Source organism: Polyergus mexicanus, unplaced genomic scaffold (genome assembly GCF_030449975.1).
Source record: "Polyergus mexicanus isolate NDT 795.1 unplaced genomic scaffold, iyPolMexi1.0 SCAF_19, whole genome shotgun sequence".
NCBI lineage: Eukaryota > Metazoa > Arthropoda > Insecta > Hymenoptera > Formicidae > Polyergus > Polyergus mexicanus.
The window spans coordinates 5,782,556-5,800,452 of record NW_027223339.1 but is presented as its reverse complement, the minus strand read 5'-3'; the positions used below and the strand labels follow the sequence as shown (position 1 = coordinate 5,800,452).

The 17,897-nt window shown below is 34.0% G+C and overlaps 1 protein-coding gene across 15 annotated transcripts in view; it reads left to right on the top strand.

The window, feature by feature from the left end:
- The window catches only part of LOC138941526 (CUGBP Elav-like family member 1), a 495,676-nt gene that overhangs the window by 166,985 nt on the left and 310,794 nt on the right, over positions 1 to 17,897 (top strand). For 2 of the 15 annotated variants that reach the window (XM_070311299.1, XM_070311294.1), the window contains exon 1: positions 1,372 to 1,572. The exons of the other annotated variants lie outside the window; for them this stretch is intronic. The gene's annotated coding sequence lies outside the window, so the exon portion shown is untranslated. Of the gene's footprint in view, positions 1 to 1,371; positions 1,573 to 17,897 lie in introns of those variants that run through there. 15 annotated transcript variants of the gene reach the window in all.

Here is a 17,897-nt window from a genome sequence, read left to right as displayed (position 1 = left end):
TATATTGAAATAGTAAAATTGAATATTTTTTATACATCACACATTATACATATAATGATACGCGTAATGGAAATAGCCATGCCAATGTTGCGGCAATAAACAATTAATAAGTAATAAATGAAGAATAAATTACTTTACTTACATTGTGTTCGGCTATTGCTCGATGTTTCTTTTACATCTCTTCTTTTCTCTCTCTTGTTTATTTTTTGCTGCTTCTTCATAGTATTCACTCAAAAATATGAAAAATTAAGATGGCGCACGCACTAATTAAAATATGACAGCACAGAGAGAGAGAGAGAGAGAGAGAGAGAGAGAGAGAGAGAGAGAGAGAGAGAGAGAATATGACGGCACTCTTTAGATTAATCATGTACGACTTTATCATATCGCGACAAACATAACAAGGAAACTGTGCTGTTAAAATAAAAAATTAATATACGCGAACTTGCCATATAATACGCTGACTAGTACGATAGACTCGCACACGCATTCGCATGACAGACTTTGATCATCGCTCGTTAAATATTGCGATGAATTTATGATTGCGCTATCTATCGCGCGTCCTTCGTTTCCTATTTTAAACGAATATATCGCGTAAAGTATCTTTTTTTGACATATAGCGATCGCTTCGAGTTCACGAACTGCGAAATTACGGTAATTAATTTATTACACGAATCGATAATCGCTGTAATAATTGTAGTAATTGTAATGATCCTACTTCGAGAAATATTACGGACGGTATAATATAACACACGGAGCGTCTCGCGTGCCTGTCTACTTCGCTTGAGTCTCGCCGCGCGAATGACAACAAGGTGACGGGATGTAAATAACAGCGCGCAATAACATCGCATAATTCGGCACTCTTATTCGGCTTTGTTTATAACGCTGTCTACGAGTCGTAAGACACACAGTGTCTCGTAGTATCTCTCCAAGTACGGTCGGCGCCGGCGCTGGCGCAACGTTGGTTACAATTATTATAATCAGCAATTATTATCAATAAAGAAAGCTCGATTACGGTTAGTAATTCTTCTAATTAATGATTCGTACACGTTGGCGATCGCTATTCGTTACATGATATTTAAAACGTGCAATATAATAAATCGTAGATGTAAATATAAAGATGACAATTATTTGATCAAAATAATACTAGCCAGTAATAATTCTAACCAATTTTACCATAGAATATCTGATATCGCGAATATCTAATCTTAATTTATCTTATATCTTATTCGCTTATATTAAATTGTTGCAAAGTACAAGCATATATTATTTGTTAATAATAGCGGGATAACATTAGTAAATGATGAATAACATTTAAAAATATTAGGCGAATCGCGCGTCATATTCAATTTCCGCGTTGTGATCTGATCGCAATGAGATAAAGTCGCGAGTGATTAACGTTAGAAGTGCCGTGTAAAAAATGTCATACGTTAGATTCTATTGATTATTGCGCGCGTGATCATAATTATTCGTGCTTCCGCGAGTGAGCGCTACGAAAGAGCAACGAAGGACGACTAAAGAGAGAAGAAAAATGCTTGGAAAATGTCGGGCAATGGCGGAGTACCCATAAAACGAGTAATTTATTATTTATTACTTAATTTTTATTCATTATTTGTTATTTATTATACTTTAATATTTAATATTTATACGCAATTAATCGTTTATCGCCGCAACGGCATTAAACGATTTATCGTGCACGGTGATTTTATTACGCATATTATAATGTAATATAATATTTATAACATATTTTGAAATTTATTATTAATAAGTCGCTAAAGTTTAATATGTTGCAAATATGGATTATTACGAAATTATCAAACAAGACCGATATCTTTATTCTTGCAAGTAAATTATACTTTGACTTCGCGATCGCGCTAGAAGTTGAGAAGAAACGTGAGGCGTTGCGCTGATAAATAACGCGCGATAAATGAACCGAGCTGATCGTACAGCGTGCAATGTGCGAGCGTAAACTATCAACCTGCGAAGGATGTTTACCGTTAAAAGGGGGCGTTTGCGGCATGCAGCTTGCCGCATGCATAGGGGTGCCTTATCGCGACTATATGGGCGGATTGTGCGGCTCTGTAGATTATCACCTAAGCCATACCACTCGATACTATTATGTAGATGTATATACGGCACTGATGCCTTTTCCTTTTCCTTTTTCTTTTCTTCTCTCACGTTACTTTGAAATATGGAAGCGATTGTTCGCTTAAAAGCGAATGATTATATATGTATATATATCGAGGCTTGCTCAATAATTATCGCGATTGCGTAGACATTATGCGCGCGATAAAGAATGCAGCAGCTGATTAATGATGCCTATAATATGAAAATTATAATAGATGGTCGATTAATTATCGGGGATATTGCGATTAATATATAGGGCGATTGGAAATATTCGATCTTAATTACAATAGATTCTTTGAACAATTTGGAGAGTGCACTTCTTTTAATCAAAATTTTAAAAATTGATTAATGTTTCAACTCGACATATCGAGCTATACTTTTTTTTAAATATAATATAAATTATTAAAAAAAAATTGTCAATACTCTTTTTATTCTATCATACAGAATTTACGTTATATAAAATGTACAAATAATTACAGAAGTATGCAGAAATATGCGCGCGCGCACTGAATGATGCGTCAGTTTTACATACATATTATATATCATCACTTAATATCCGAGAAAGGAATTAAGGAGTAATCATACATATCATCTATTAAAATCAACGTTAGTATATCATTTTTCTAGAAATGCGCACCCGTTAAATTATCTAAGACATTTTTTTAGACCGGTGTTACGCTTGTGCCGGTTATTCAACTGCATGTTGCTATATTCCAGATTATTTCTCTCTAATTACATATATCATAAATATTTTCAAAGTGTGTTAAGAAATTAAATACCGAATAGAAAATATAAACATATGAAAATTCTCTCACGATTTCTCTTACATTTTGATATATCTCATATATATATATATATATATATATATATAAGAAAGTATACTTTATTAATTTGAATTGCCAGGAATCTCGACATTTACAAGTTTTAATAAGTTGAAAATATATCATAATAAATTTTGAGAAAACTCTCTCACAAATTATATTCTATTAAGAAAAATCTTTTATTAAGAGAATTTAATGGCACGCGGTACACGCATATTCGCGTCGCACTTACTATTAAGATCATAACTTCTACATCATTATTTATTTAATTGAGAATCTTGATGTTATTTTGACGCATTTTCCAAGAAAAATCACGCTCAAGCATAATACTGGAATTTGCATATTTGACCGTAGATGTATAGCGAGAGATTAATTTGGACGCGTCGAAGATTAGAAAAGCCGATGGGAAAGGGGTGGCGTAAATAGGGTGCGCGCGAAGAGAGGGTGGAAAACGGCGGAGTGGATTACTATAGAGTTAGCTGGTTAACTCGACGAAACAACGGTACCAAGTTAGCGCGCGAGAAGTTGGCGTCAGTTGGCACGAACACGGCGCAATCGTAGGAGCTGCGGGGTTGAAAGGGGCGAGAGGGGGAAAGTGGGTGGCGAACTCCGGCGCCCCTAACTATTTCATTGTTTCATAATTGAAGCATTTGCGGTTTCACAGTTATGCATATATCCATTAAAGGGGCCGGAGCACGAAAACGCAGCGTCGTCGTCTGCGAAACTCGCCTCGTTATGGCGACGCAACCGTGGAACCGTCTTTTGAGAAACGATCGTTTTGTCAGTCCTCTTGCCAGCGCGTATCGCCCGTCTTCCGATAATTAGACTGCCGAATATTGTGCCGCATGCCTGCTCCTTTGCAATTAAGTTATGCGTTAAATCTAAACGTTCCCGTATTTCTATACGTTTCGAAGCTATATAATCAGAATAATCGATCCACGTAACTCGATATATTGTATAATAACTTGTGCCATTTTAGTATTAACGAATATATTTTGCAAAGCAAAATTGCAGATAATTATATTGCGTGTCCGACAACTAGAAGAATAATTAATTTTTTTTCTATAATTTTCTACTTTTACTCTTCTCTTTAATAAATCGAGATAATCTTGGGAAATGGAGAATGACGTTACAATATGAAATTTTTTGTAGCTCGTCTATAAAATTGAACGGCAATTGAATGAAGCGGAACGACGAATTATTTTCTAGCGCATTCTCTCGATGTATGTAAATCAGGTTAACGTTATTATTGACCGCCTATATATTTCGTATTATTGTCCTTTCTATTTCCGTTAAATCTTCAGATGTACGTACATTTACATACACATTTTTAGTCTAATTAAATTATATATATATATTTGGATATGCTGAAAAGAAAATCATTATGACATATCCTTCAGATATGTAACAGCTTACAAATTTTACTTTTTTTATAAGACATATAATACATATTTGAGATGAAAGATAATTTTAAAAAGCGGTCTTTTGTAATTATTAGCTTTAATTGTATTTTTTCATTTTACTCTAATAGCCGTACAGTTCGAAATTAAATTTATTTATAATTAACATAAGCATGAGGCGGAACGATTTGAGCTTAATAAAAATTTTATCTTTGAAACATTGATCAGCCGTGCATCTAGATTTAACAAAAACAGTTTTTAACATACACACAAGTGTAATTGAAATCGGAATGTTTTAAAGAATCATGAAAATAATGAAACAAACAGAATCTACAATAGTCAATTAAAAACAATTGAAATTTCTCATAGAATCTTTACGTTCATTAACACATATCGCTCATCGTAGTTATTTATCGAATTATTGTGTCGCAATTGATTATGTGTGATTCGTGCGACACGTTTTAACCAGAAATTCGCAGCATAGGTAGCGTAGTGGGATCGAGTTTCGAGTTAATGGTGATTAACTTATAGCCCCTCATCGTCATTATAGTGCGCCATCGTGCTACCCGCGCTTCGTTTTCAGTCTTTGACAGCGGTTTAATTACGTTCATCGAGCTCGTCGAGCGATAAACATTTTTTCAATCCGCTTGTCCTTTTGCCGAGTTTTCACAAGCACCCATGCACGCCTCTCTGTTTGCGCGATCGATTCGCAAAAGTCCACAATCGTGACCCCATCGGTTAAAAATAGAGCATTGCGAAATTGTGTAAAAATCTCGTAATGTCGCTCTTGCATAAAATATACGGAAATTAATGCAAAAATTGTGTTGCTTGTTGCAAGAGTTGCGTGCTCACATTTGATAAATTAATTTGCGCAAATTATATCTATAGAATCTATGTGAAAAATAAATTATTTAAAAAATTAGAAATAATATCTGTTTTTTATTTATCCAAAAATATTTATACCGACATACATTAATATCCGGTTTAATTATTTACATGATTTAATTATTAATATTTATTATTAATAATATTATCTTTTTTATATTTGTATATCCTTTTCAATATATATCTATAATATTATAGATACATATGGTAAATCTCTCAAACGGGGTAAAAATAAAATCTAAAATATTACTCTTTATTACTTGGCGTAATTACTTTTTTTCACAATAAGAGAATACAAAACGAAAGATAAAAGAAATATGCGTAAAAGATTATACTAGATTTTTATTATAATCGGAAGAAAATTTTCTGTAAAAAATATGAGATTAATACAAAAATGATCTCTCTGACATATTTCTATGTATTATTATAGATTAATGTTTTACATACAGGCAAAGTTTTTGCCAAATATTATTTTATGGCAATATTTTTAATACTAAAAGAGTAAAAAAAAATAATATGTTAAAATATGAAAATTTTTTTCATAAAGCGAAAAGTAATAATTATCCTTATTGGTAATGTTTACTGTCGCTGCGCGATGTTTGATTTGTTAGGATCGTGTATACAGAGATCGAGCTTGAAAAAATACAATTTAATTCGTTCTTTGATAAATGAATAATTTATCTTTTACTAATGCAAAACTGTTTGCTACAACCTATGTAATCATAACGTATATATGGTATAGGAGATTTGAGAATTATTGTTTATCTTTAATATTCTCTTCTTAACATTTTTCATAAGAAAAGGAAAACCGAAAATAAAATAAGATACATCAAAATTATCAACATCATTATTTAATCATCATCGCTACTTATTTCAACGTATTATTATTGTCGAATCTATTTATCCAAGAGTTGGAAGGAAACTTATAATTATTTTATATACATGTATTATAAAGACCAGAAGCAAAATGCAATCATAATATTTGCGACCGTGCCACTCTAAATATGAATAACAAGAACGCGACTAGACGCGCAAACAGACCGAGCAAACGAAGGAGATTCTTCGGGATAATTAATCGACTGGACGTATCCAGCGGCGCTGCGAGAAGAGCGACCGCGTCTCTCGCGTTAATGTATATAATCCTGAATGGCATACACCGAAAGCGGTGATGCGGCATGCGAGCGTGGAAGCGACGCATTTAGTGAATTAGCGTCGCAATCACGGTAATGCATTCGTGCGCTTGTACTCTTCGGGCGCGGATAAAGCGATGTGGTCTCGCGTATCGTACACGCGCCCACGCGCGACATTACGTGGCCGAGACGATCAACAATTAACAAGCCCGCGTTTGCGGGATCCCCTTCCTAGTCAGTCCGATCCGCGAACTTTGCGTGCTTGTGATATGGGAGGGAAAAAGCATCGCGTCATCAAAGTTTCAAACATTGCTTGGGCATTAATCTGTTCCTGCAAACTACAATGTACAGATTATTGCGTACAACAGCCGTATTCCTCGAACAGTTTTCTTTCTTGCGACAAATGATATATTTTATCCGCCAAATTTCGATTGGACCAACTTCTTTCTTTTCGCGATATGTCTTTATAGAGAGATTTTTGTTGTAAAATATTGTTCAAGTGCAGGACATATGAAATTAAAAATGCAAGATTCTGTGATCTGTTCTTTTACTTGAGGTTTTACTCTGAGTTTTTCTGACAAAATGTATTTGCACTTGTTTCTTCTTTTAAAATTTCGCACGATTTAAAACAGATAAGTGAGTTTACAAAAATATGTGATTTATGTTAATTAATTGAGTTAGTTAATTGTTAGCGATATAGTATCCAAATGAAATAACCAATATAACAATCTTTTCGACATTATTATTTTAACTTTTGGAAGAAATCACAATTAAGTTTGAAATATAAAGAAACAATATATCGTAATAAAATATCTATAAAATGAGATAATAAATACAAACAAATATAATAAAAATATATTGTTGTTCATATAATTTTCTTATTCTGTGGCTAAGAAATTGTCACGCTTGATATAACAATTATTTTTGAAATTCTTCCTGTTTGTGATTATTTCAGTTTTATCAATTTTCATTGTGCTTTTATAAATTAATTGTAACAAAATACGATCTTTCGTTAGTAAACATTTCAATGCGTTGCGTCGACGTGGCATCTTTCTCCGCGATAAATTACGTGCCTCTTGCCGCGGCGTGTAATTTGGTTTCTATTTGATTTTAATTTACAACCGGGACAAGCTTCCGCGCTCCGCTTGCAGCGGTAGCAAAATTGAAAACCCATTCTACTTTTCGTCGGAAAAAGGACGTTTCATATTACGTTCTTTCGGAACCAGACGCCGATTGAATGTTCCGTATATCAAATCGTACGACACGGAATTTTCTGCAAATTGAAATTATTCCGAAGGCATCATTATATTATTCGACAAATGACAATTCGCGCGTCATTTGATAAATAATTAACGAATTCTCTTATATCGCACAATTCATTAATTTTTGCTTCCTCATAGAGGAAGCTTCGTTTTTCATTTACTATTAAACAGACGGATCATATCAATAATTATTTCTCGCAAAACATATACACGCTACTTCTTCTTCCCATCTTCGTATCTTTATATACATACTTATAATCGCGCAACTTTGTCAATACGTTATCATCGGCGACACATGTGCGACACGTTCTGCATAAAATTTTATTTATCGGCGCATATTGTTATTCGCAGCTTGCAATTTTACGTAAACACCCGGTAACGTGTATTCACTGTTATCACTTGTCGCTTCCGTAATCGTTTCGCGCATGTCACATTTATTGGACGAACAGCTGTCTACACGGTACAGCGAGTGCGCGGCGAATTGCGCCAAATAATTTTACTACGCGACGCGCTGTTAGTTCGCTGTATGTCGCAGGCCGAGTATTTTGTCGGTTTTTTTTTTTTTTTTTTGTAGCCAACTCTTTATCGATTACCTCGCGCGATAGCGGATAAATTATTTTAGCGCGTTGATGCAGCGTCACCAATTTCAGAGCAATAATATAATTAACTTGAAAATGAGATACTATTTTATTTACGCTTCTCCTTTTGGAGAATGTATTTATAGCGTTATTTTCCTGCATAGATCGTGCAATGTATTTTTGTATTTATCAATACAAAAACATTAGAAAATTATTATTTAATATTATATTAATATTTTAATATTTATTATTTATTATTTTAATATCTTTGCATTAATAATCTTAATTTACAACTTATTGAAGAATTATTAAAATTAAATGGCAATAGATTAAGAAAAAAAATTGTTTGCATACAATGTCTTTTCTTACATGAAAAGCTAAGGAAGTGACATTCGAGAGATGCGAAAGTTATGAAATATATCGATAATATTTCATAATTTTCATATCAGTATCTGGAAATACGGAAGGTACGTCGTTCCTAAGAAAGTATAATTCTTTTAAATTGACGATATTGTTGCGACGTTGAGATCCGAGAAAGTCTTTTTTCCCAGCTTACGATGATTCTTCGCTGATAAACCAGCGAAGCTTTTTACGATAGCTATACACGGGTCGCGCAACGAGCGAAGCGCGTTGAAGGATCGTTGCGTAACACGAAACGTCGTTCCGAGCGACAGAGTTGAATCCCGAAGGGTTGCATTTCTTGAAGGGTGGTGCGCCGACGAAAAAGCGATTCGCCGCGACTCTCTCCTCTCTCCTCGCTTGAGAAATCTCTGGCTGTCTCGTTAAAACTTTTCCTCGGCACATGTCTCAAGAGCGCTCTCACCAAAGAAGGTTGCGTCTGCCCCGTTTCGGCATCGTTCTTACCTTTATGCGCGGTATGCAGCTAGAAGAAGCGGTTTCCAGATATGCCTCACCTGCACGTGACAAGCGCAGTGGGATGACTCCAAGTTTTCGTATCTGCTCGTAGATTCGTTTGAGCAATCTCCGTATCGCAGATTCGACCAACTTTGTAAAACCACGGCGACAGAATTGCTAGATTCGAGAATCGTTCGGAGTTAATTTTTTTTTAACAATTTCTTCTAACATCGTTCAAACGAAAAATTTTCTCGGAAATTCACACCAAATAATTAATTAAGTAATAAGTAATTAATTCCAAACAGTAACAAAAAATATTTAATTTGCCTAGATTTACGTCTATAAATATCTGAAAATTATTTAGCTTATTTCGCTTTCACATGTGTACAATGTGAACAGTTTCGTAATTAGGATATTGTATAATATTGTACAATACAATTCAGTGACATGAAATTTACAAAAAATAAAATTTTCATTTCATTGACGAAATTATATACCGATAAAATGTGTTACATCGTCAGTAGGTCAGTTCTTAACGACATAGTCGAAATAGATTTCCATTTATTGAAAATTTAATTTTGTAACTAATTTACTTTTAATTCTTAATGTTTTATTAATTAAGATTTTTGACACGTTGAATATTTAGATTTAATATTCAGATTATAAATATATTGCAATTTTTCTTTATTTTTATTTCTTTTAAGATTATTTAATCTCATGATTTCTCGCAACTCTTAACTTTTTAGGGATTTGCAATATTGAATATACTAGCAAGAATATACTATCACAATTTGACTATCACAATATTGAATATCTTCTACCTGAATCTTTAATATAATTTCTATTTAAGAAAGGTATTTAAATAATTTAGATTCGTCGAGGAATTTATTTCTAACATTTACGGCAGCAACACATATGGTCAACGTTCTGACCATATTTCCTGCATTTGTGATCTACAGAATTTTATTATGTCGTTGGAGCATAAAGGATTAACGTTGAAAAGGCTAACAAAACAGCATTTCCATCTTATATTTATCATACTTTTATATCATACTTTTCGTCTATCTCGAGATGGGGGTTCTGGCCGGACTCTATATTCCTCCGATATCGTTTGCTATCGCTTCCTTCGGGATAAGGGTGGCGTGGGCGGCCGATGAAAGTGGTCGATGCCCGGTAGTCCGATACCACTCGATTCGGCGGCGGCGCGTTCTCACGGGACAAAAGCGGGCGGCTTCGCAGCCATAAAAATGGAAATCCACGTGTATGGTCTTTTTTCTTCTTCTTCTTTTTTTTTTCAACATATCCCGCTCATGCACGTGCGCGGGCCCTGCCATCTTCGTGCTCGACGTAGCGTACAGGATGGTGTTCTCGTAATCTCCCCATTGTACGGGCGCTACCACGCGTGTACGCAGATAGGACCGATTTTCGGTCACTGCAAGCTGGCGAACGTGTCTCTCTCTAGTCGCAGACATTACCTCGTAAATCTGAGACCGCCTTGTCAAACTTCTCAAAGCCGATCACACGCATACATAATGACGTAGATCAATGTCGATTCAAATTAATAAAATCTTCTTTCTTTCTTCATCTACAGTAAGAAATTCTGGTATATACACATTTATAGTTTGTAAAACATATAAAAAGAGCCTTTTATTATAATTCTTTTTTTAAAATTACTTAATCAATTTAATATAATTTTTTAAATTAATTTAATATAATTCTTTCTTCTTTTTTTTTAATTTTCTAGCAATGTTAACTATTATGATATTTTTTTGTATTCTCTCTCTTTCTCTTTTTAATTGGATGTATTATTATTTTAATCAAAAAACATGATATTATATATATACAGATTTTTATACAGATTTTTATACAGATTTGTATATAGATATTATATTTAGACATTGTATATACAAATTTTTGTTAAGAACATGACAGATGTAGGTAGATTCATGAGTTGTTTTATCGCTTTATATAACATTATATGTGAATCGAGCAATCTACCATATTAGCACACAAACAGTGCGATAGCATTGTAATGCTTCTAGGATGAGTAAAACTCATCTCAGGTAATATTTCTACCGCTCCGTCAGAGCTCAATGCCACTTTCGAATCGCATCATTGGTCTTTGGCGCTTTTCAAACCGATCCCGGAAAATAGAGCTTCGATAACCTGCACTCCATCTTCTCCGACCCATTTTTATCGCAAGCACGTATATACGTAGGTGCGCATACGTTCCCTCTTTCTTCGTTTCGCGGGATACGGATTTGTGATGCGCGATACATTCACCGATGAAAGCAGCGAGCTTCGCATCTAGAATTCGCTCGTGCGCGAGCATGGCTATTTTCCGCGAGCGGAACCAAGAGAGTACATCGTACCGGATGTAGAGCATGCGAGCACGCGATAAGTACTCGTGTTTCTAGCGTCGCAGAATGCGGGTAACGTGTTTTGCTACCCGCTTTTATTGAATCACAGACGCTAGAATCAAAACTAAAAATAATAGTATCTTTCTTTCGTCCTCTCCATTTCAAAGTTTATGCATTCATAAGAAAACTTTTAAAAGTGTTAAAAATTTTATGTTGGTTTGATTAGAAAAAAAAAAAAAAATTTCAAATTAGATATTCGCAGAATCGATCGCGATTCGCGCAGTGACTCGTGAATGCGTGAAAGAGAAATTTGTTTTTAGAAGAAAAATCGCGGAAATTATCGCGCCATTTCCGTGCGGTGAATCGAATTTTCCCATTCAATTTTCGCCACCGGAGAATCAGCCGTGAATTCAACGAGGAATCCGTCGCGCGACACCCTGTATACGCGTGTCACGCGGCAAACACGTGTCTGTGCCGCGCATATGGATCGCATATGCAGTCGCAGGTGCGCATACGTACGAGGCACATTCACACGAGAATCTCGAGTATGCGTGCGCGGAGACCTCGGATGCATACACAATGCATAGACGTTGTACTTCCCTTTCCGGTCTCCGCCGCGGCGGCATCTTGTACAACGTGTGTTATTGGATTTGTTTGAAACTCTTCAAATTCGCGCTAGTGAAGAAGAACCGTCGTCCTAAGGCCGAAACGTGTCGCGATGCCTTTCGGCATGCGTATCGAATGATGTTGAAGCAATATATACGAGAAGTAAATATTAGGGCTATACATGAGCATAGAGAAGCGTGTTTTAATTATACTGCGTGTGTATGTATATTTAGTAAGGAAAATTTATTATTTAAATATAAATTTATACAAAACACGATGCTAGACGAGAATCTATTTTATCTGTTTAATATTTATTATGTTGAATATTAATAGATTAAAAATTTATAAAATGTGCAATTGTTTTAGCTCGCATCGCGCCTAACAATAAGAAAAATATTTTCTACTCTGCTATTCGGTGCTTAAGCACCGAATAAGATCGTGAAACTTTATGCACTTACGCGTTTTAATAATAATTAAACAGTCAACCACAATAGTTTCGATTGTTATTTTTCTGATAGAAAGCGTTATGGATATTTTGACGAGTCACATCGTAATCCTACAAGCGCATATTTTGACAATTTTCACATACCAACGATGAAATTGTTCATGGAGGCGGCAAACGTTATTTGTGTCAACACTGGAATCGACATATGTGCAATTACCGTAGGGCTTACATGTGCCGGACTGTTTTCACTGTAAACAGTTCGGGCATGGGAGTCGATAAAGTTTATCATTCATTGATAAAATATATCTCATGTGAGAGTACACGATCGAGCTCTCTCCGTTATATGTCGTTTGTTGACAGTTACGCTGGCATATCAATTGACTGTTCTATGTTTCGCAAAGATTTCTATCGATAAAAACAGAATTGATGGCGAGCTTGCAATGTCATATTTCACGTAACGGTTTTGTTTCCAGTACGATTGATGCGCGCTGTAATAATAATGATGATTATAATTTCGTTTATATGATTACATGTAGATCCATCAGTCTATCACATTGGTTACTTTTCATTATTAATTGATTACATAGTAAATGATATATATATATATATATCTCAAAATATAATAAATGGTTTTTTCATTACATATTCTTTATCTGATTTGTCTTCAACAAAAGTATTGAGAGAGAGAGAGAGAGAGAGAGAGAGAAGGAGAAAGAGAGAGAGAGAGAGAGAGACTCTTCCTATTGTTTTGCCATTAATGGCTGAAAAATAAAAACTTTCTGATGATCAAACAATAAGCTTTACGAGAAAAATATATACATTACATCTATTATCACATTATATCTATATAATTATCTAATTATGTAGTTATACTTGTTATTGTACTAGCAATATTTGTATAATGTGTTGTATAACGTATTATTTGCGCCTTTAACATATATCCAAGTTAATTTAATTTTTTCAAGCTTGTATTAAATTACTATCTATTTAATGCATTATTTAATTTACTTTAAATTTTGTTCGTCATTTTAACCGCAAAATTAATAACATGATGTAAATTCCTCGTAATAGTATAACGAAGCGTTATACTTTGGATAAGAATACAAAGTACCATTTTTGAATTTCAATATCATAAACCATAATCCGATTATGAGTTGCGTATAAATAAATATATATATAGATGAAATAAGATAGCAAGACGCACTCGGTGTACCGTTGACTAAAATTTGATTTAGTCCTTACTTTTCAAAGTAAATGATAGAACCTGTTGCACGCATCAAATCAAGCTAGCCTGCTTGATGAAAATCACCGGTTGCTCAATTTACTTTCTCAATTTACCTTATTTCTCGAGTGCTTCTTTATTTGCGTACTTTGTCATTGGATTGATTCTCGTTCCGTTTATTCGTGGAACTTTAGTTGCTCGTAACACGAGATTAAAGCGCAAACTGCGATTTAAAATATACACAATATGTGTACATTTATAATATACATTTTTTGTTATATGCCATTTAACACACTTAATTTCTTTTAAGCTGGATGTAGTTCAACAATTTATTGATATTTTTGAATGATTGATTTAAGCTTACTTCGGTATACAATTTATAAAGGCGCTGATATGAGAAATGCAGAAGTTGTTATTGTTTAATTCTTGTATTAAATATATTTAAATGAGAGAGAGAGAGAGAGAGAGAGAGAGAGGGAGAGGTCAATTTAAGAAAAATAAAAAGTATAATAAAATGTCATTTGTCGCAACTTTCTAATTTTTTAGGGTTTTTATCTACGAAAAATAAATTTCAGATTTATGAGAGAAGCTTGTATACTGGCTTTTAAGGAGAATTAAATATAGATATTTCACTGGTACGAGATCAAAATTGCAGACACAAATTTATTTGAACAGTTGTAACATTCAGACATACATATGATTAAGGAGAAATCTATGCAAGTGATACGATGGTCTTTATTATAACTTTATTATATGTAGAATTATGATACCAAGTTCTCTTTGATACGTAAATTTTTAGAGCAATATAATGTGCAATATAATTTTTTCAAGAAAATGTAGAATAGAACGTATAAAAAACATAATATCCAGAGAGAAATAGGAATGTAAATTAATACAAAACGTCGCTAGTAGTATTCCCATTCGCATTTAAAACTCTGAATACGCGTACAAAGTGAAATACAGCGACACGAAAATTCCTTTCATTATTACGCCACAAAAATCCGCTATAGTTTAAAGCTATTTGCGAGAGCTCTCGCCCAAACTCGGTAGTTAAAAAGTGTTCAAGTTAAAATACGTGCAACAAAGACAAGTTTCGAATAAAAGTCGTTACAAGAAAATCGCGGTAACAATATGACATAAACTTAAGGGCAAATTAGAAAAGAGGAGACATAGGAAGTTTCCACTGCTCGTTGTTGTATCGCGGAGATCTGCTATTTGAAACTCTTCACGCGAACACAATTCGTACTCTCGTTACGTGCTACGCTTGTTTCTTGTAATAATTTTCTTGTCTTTTTCATAAATTTTCGTCTCTGGATATATAAAATACAATATAATTAATAATGCGTAAAATAAAATAAATAACCTTAATTATCTAAAATGTCTATTTTTTGTAAAATTTGTATCGTGTTTTAGTTTTACCATTAGTCTTATCTATATTATTGATTTACGCATTAATTATTTATAGTGTAGTTACAAATTTGTAATTCTAGTTTTAAAACATTATGGATTTCAATGACATATAAATATGAATTATTATGATTTACTTATTTTAGAGAATTTTAGAAAATTGATCTTTACTTGAAAAAAATATATACGACTTGCAACATAAATATCTGCATATGACATTTCCAATATTGTGTTTGTAAAGTTAAACTTATATCTAGCAGAATGCGAGATGCAACATTATCGCAACGTTATTACGAAAAGACATATACATTTTCGCAATTTTTTAATATTGCCCTGACTTTCTCGTATATTCTAGCCGTATGTGCATGAGTATTATAAGAAAATAAAAACGGCTCAAAGGCAATATTATACCGCGGCAAATTATAAAATATTTAGTATGCCGAGCGCTTTTATAAAAATAAATAATATTTTTTTATAAAGAGAGAGATAATACATGATAAAAAACTGATTCTATAAAATGCTCGTGCTCGCGATATTCCTTCTTCGTTGCTTTCAGTCGGTTTCACACACGGACTGCGCCAGAAAATAATCGATAAAGCTCATTCGCGGATACTCCGCCGCCATAAGGGTTTTTCTCAGCTGTAGGGTTTTTACTTTCATTTACTCCCGCCACGCGACAACAGATACCGCGATGACAGTAGAAATCGTCAAAGCCTATCTCATCACCGAGCTAAGTGACTTTTGTCGTGTCACCGAGCACTTGGCTCGGCCGTGGGATGTGACGAAGCAGAGGATGAGATCCAAAAGGATCGAGGGAGGATAAAAAGGAGGAAGAAAGGCGGTTTATCAGGGGAAGAGAGACGCCAAGAGCCCCCGCGGGACGAAAGTTTTAAACGTACGCGCGAGGGAGAAGATTAACGCTTGCAGTTTAATGTCCCAGTTTAATGATACGTCACGTGCCCGCTGATGACGTCCATTTAAATAACAGGTCTATTATGATATCCGACGACGGACGCAGCTGGAATTATTTGCGCTCGTGACTGTCCGCTTTAATCTACTTTTTACAATTGTTCCGGCGCATTAATGCCATTTCTTCTGGCTCCGCGGAGAATCTCCAGTTGAACGAAGAGTAACCGCATTCATTTTTGTCCCACCGGAGATTAAAATTTCGATGAGGGATATGGAAGTACGACGAGCTGCTAATTAACTGAAGAATTCTTCTTTTATTATAAGCGGCGAAGAGTTACGGTAATATAATTAAATGAATGGTATTTCCGACTTGCAAATTAAAACTGGATATTACCAATTATGTTTTAAAGTTATAGTTTATTATAGTTTGTTTTTTTCCTAGCCAATTTACATTAACATCGTACGATATGTTATCTAATAAGTAATTTAAAAATTTATATTCTTAAAGGCATAATATGAAAGAAATTATTATAAATATTAAGAAAATTTATATTATTTATATCGAGAACAAGTTTCTTGTAATTAATATTTGACGAAAGATCAGAAATTAGCATTTAACTAATTCGTATCTTTACATTTTAAAAAAGAAACATTCTTTGGGTGAATTAATGAATAGTCATTATTGTTCAATAATTTTTAATCAGAGACCATTATGTTTATGTTGACTTTATTCCGATTGTACTCAATTAGATTGAGGTAGCAGACGCATTTGCGCTATTCATCCCTTGTTCCGTTCCCTTGTCCGTATAGTAGGTACCGGTGATAATCATTCTCGAGGGTCGTAGTCGCACTTTTTAATCTAGCTTCGGTCTTTTTGCTTTAGCAAATAATAGGAAAGCAAAGCTTCCCGAAGAAAAAAAAAACGACGTAGCCGAGAACGGGAAAATCAGGCTGCGATTGAGCAATCTCGTGATTGGAAATGCTCGATAGGAGGCCGTGCGTAAGGTTGTGTCCACGTCGATAACGCTTATCCTCGTTTGGGATCAATCCCCCAGAAGGAATGCTCGTTCGTCGTAGCTTCTTTTTCCCTGATTTCAAGCTGCCTCGTCTTTCGTCGCTTTTGCCGTTCGTTGTGAAAGCTCCATCGTAAAGCTGTTGTTTCTTAGTTCGATCTCGTATGAAAGCTTAAGTCGATGGACCGTGCAAACCAGCTGCCTCATGAGTGCGGAATTTCCATAATAACCGTATTTTGTGATGAAAATGCCGCAAAACTTTCGCGTATTATCGACGATATATTTTGCTTTATGGAATTTAATTTAAAGTATCCAACATTATATATTCTCTCCGCAAATTTATTAAATAATATGATAAACATTCTCTCTTATGACATTACTTCAAATATTTTATATCAACGATATTAGTTTTAATTATTAAGAATTTTCATTCTATTATATACTTATTGTGTTAGGCAAATCTTGGAAATGAAATGAATTAAATGATATTTTATATTTATGTGTGTGTGTGTGTGTGTGTGTGTGTGTGTGTGTGTGTGTGTGTGTGTGTGTGATATAAATTATTGATTTTTGCGAAAATAAATTATATTCTCGAAACAAATTAATTTCTTCTGCACGAAAGGAAACAATTACATCTCTTTTTTTTCATGTAAATATTTTGGCAAATTTAAATGGAAGATTAATCAATCAGGTTATTATTAAATAATATTATCATATAAATTATTGAATAAATAAAGCATATAAAAAGATATTAATACGCATGTGGATATGAAATATGAACGAATTTATTAGGACGCAAGACCATCTATTGGGTACATTAATTAATTAATTGAAAGTAAAAGTAATCAATTTTCATATAATCATTCCTCTTTCTTGAAGT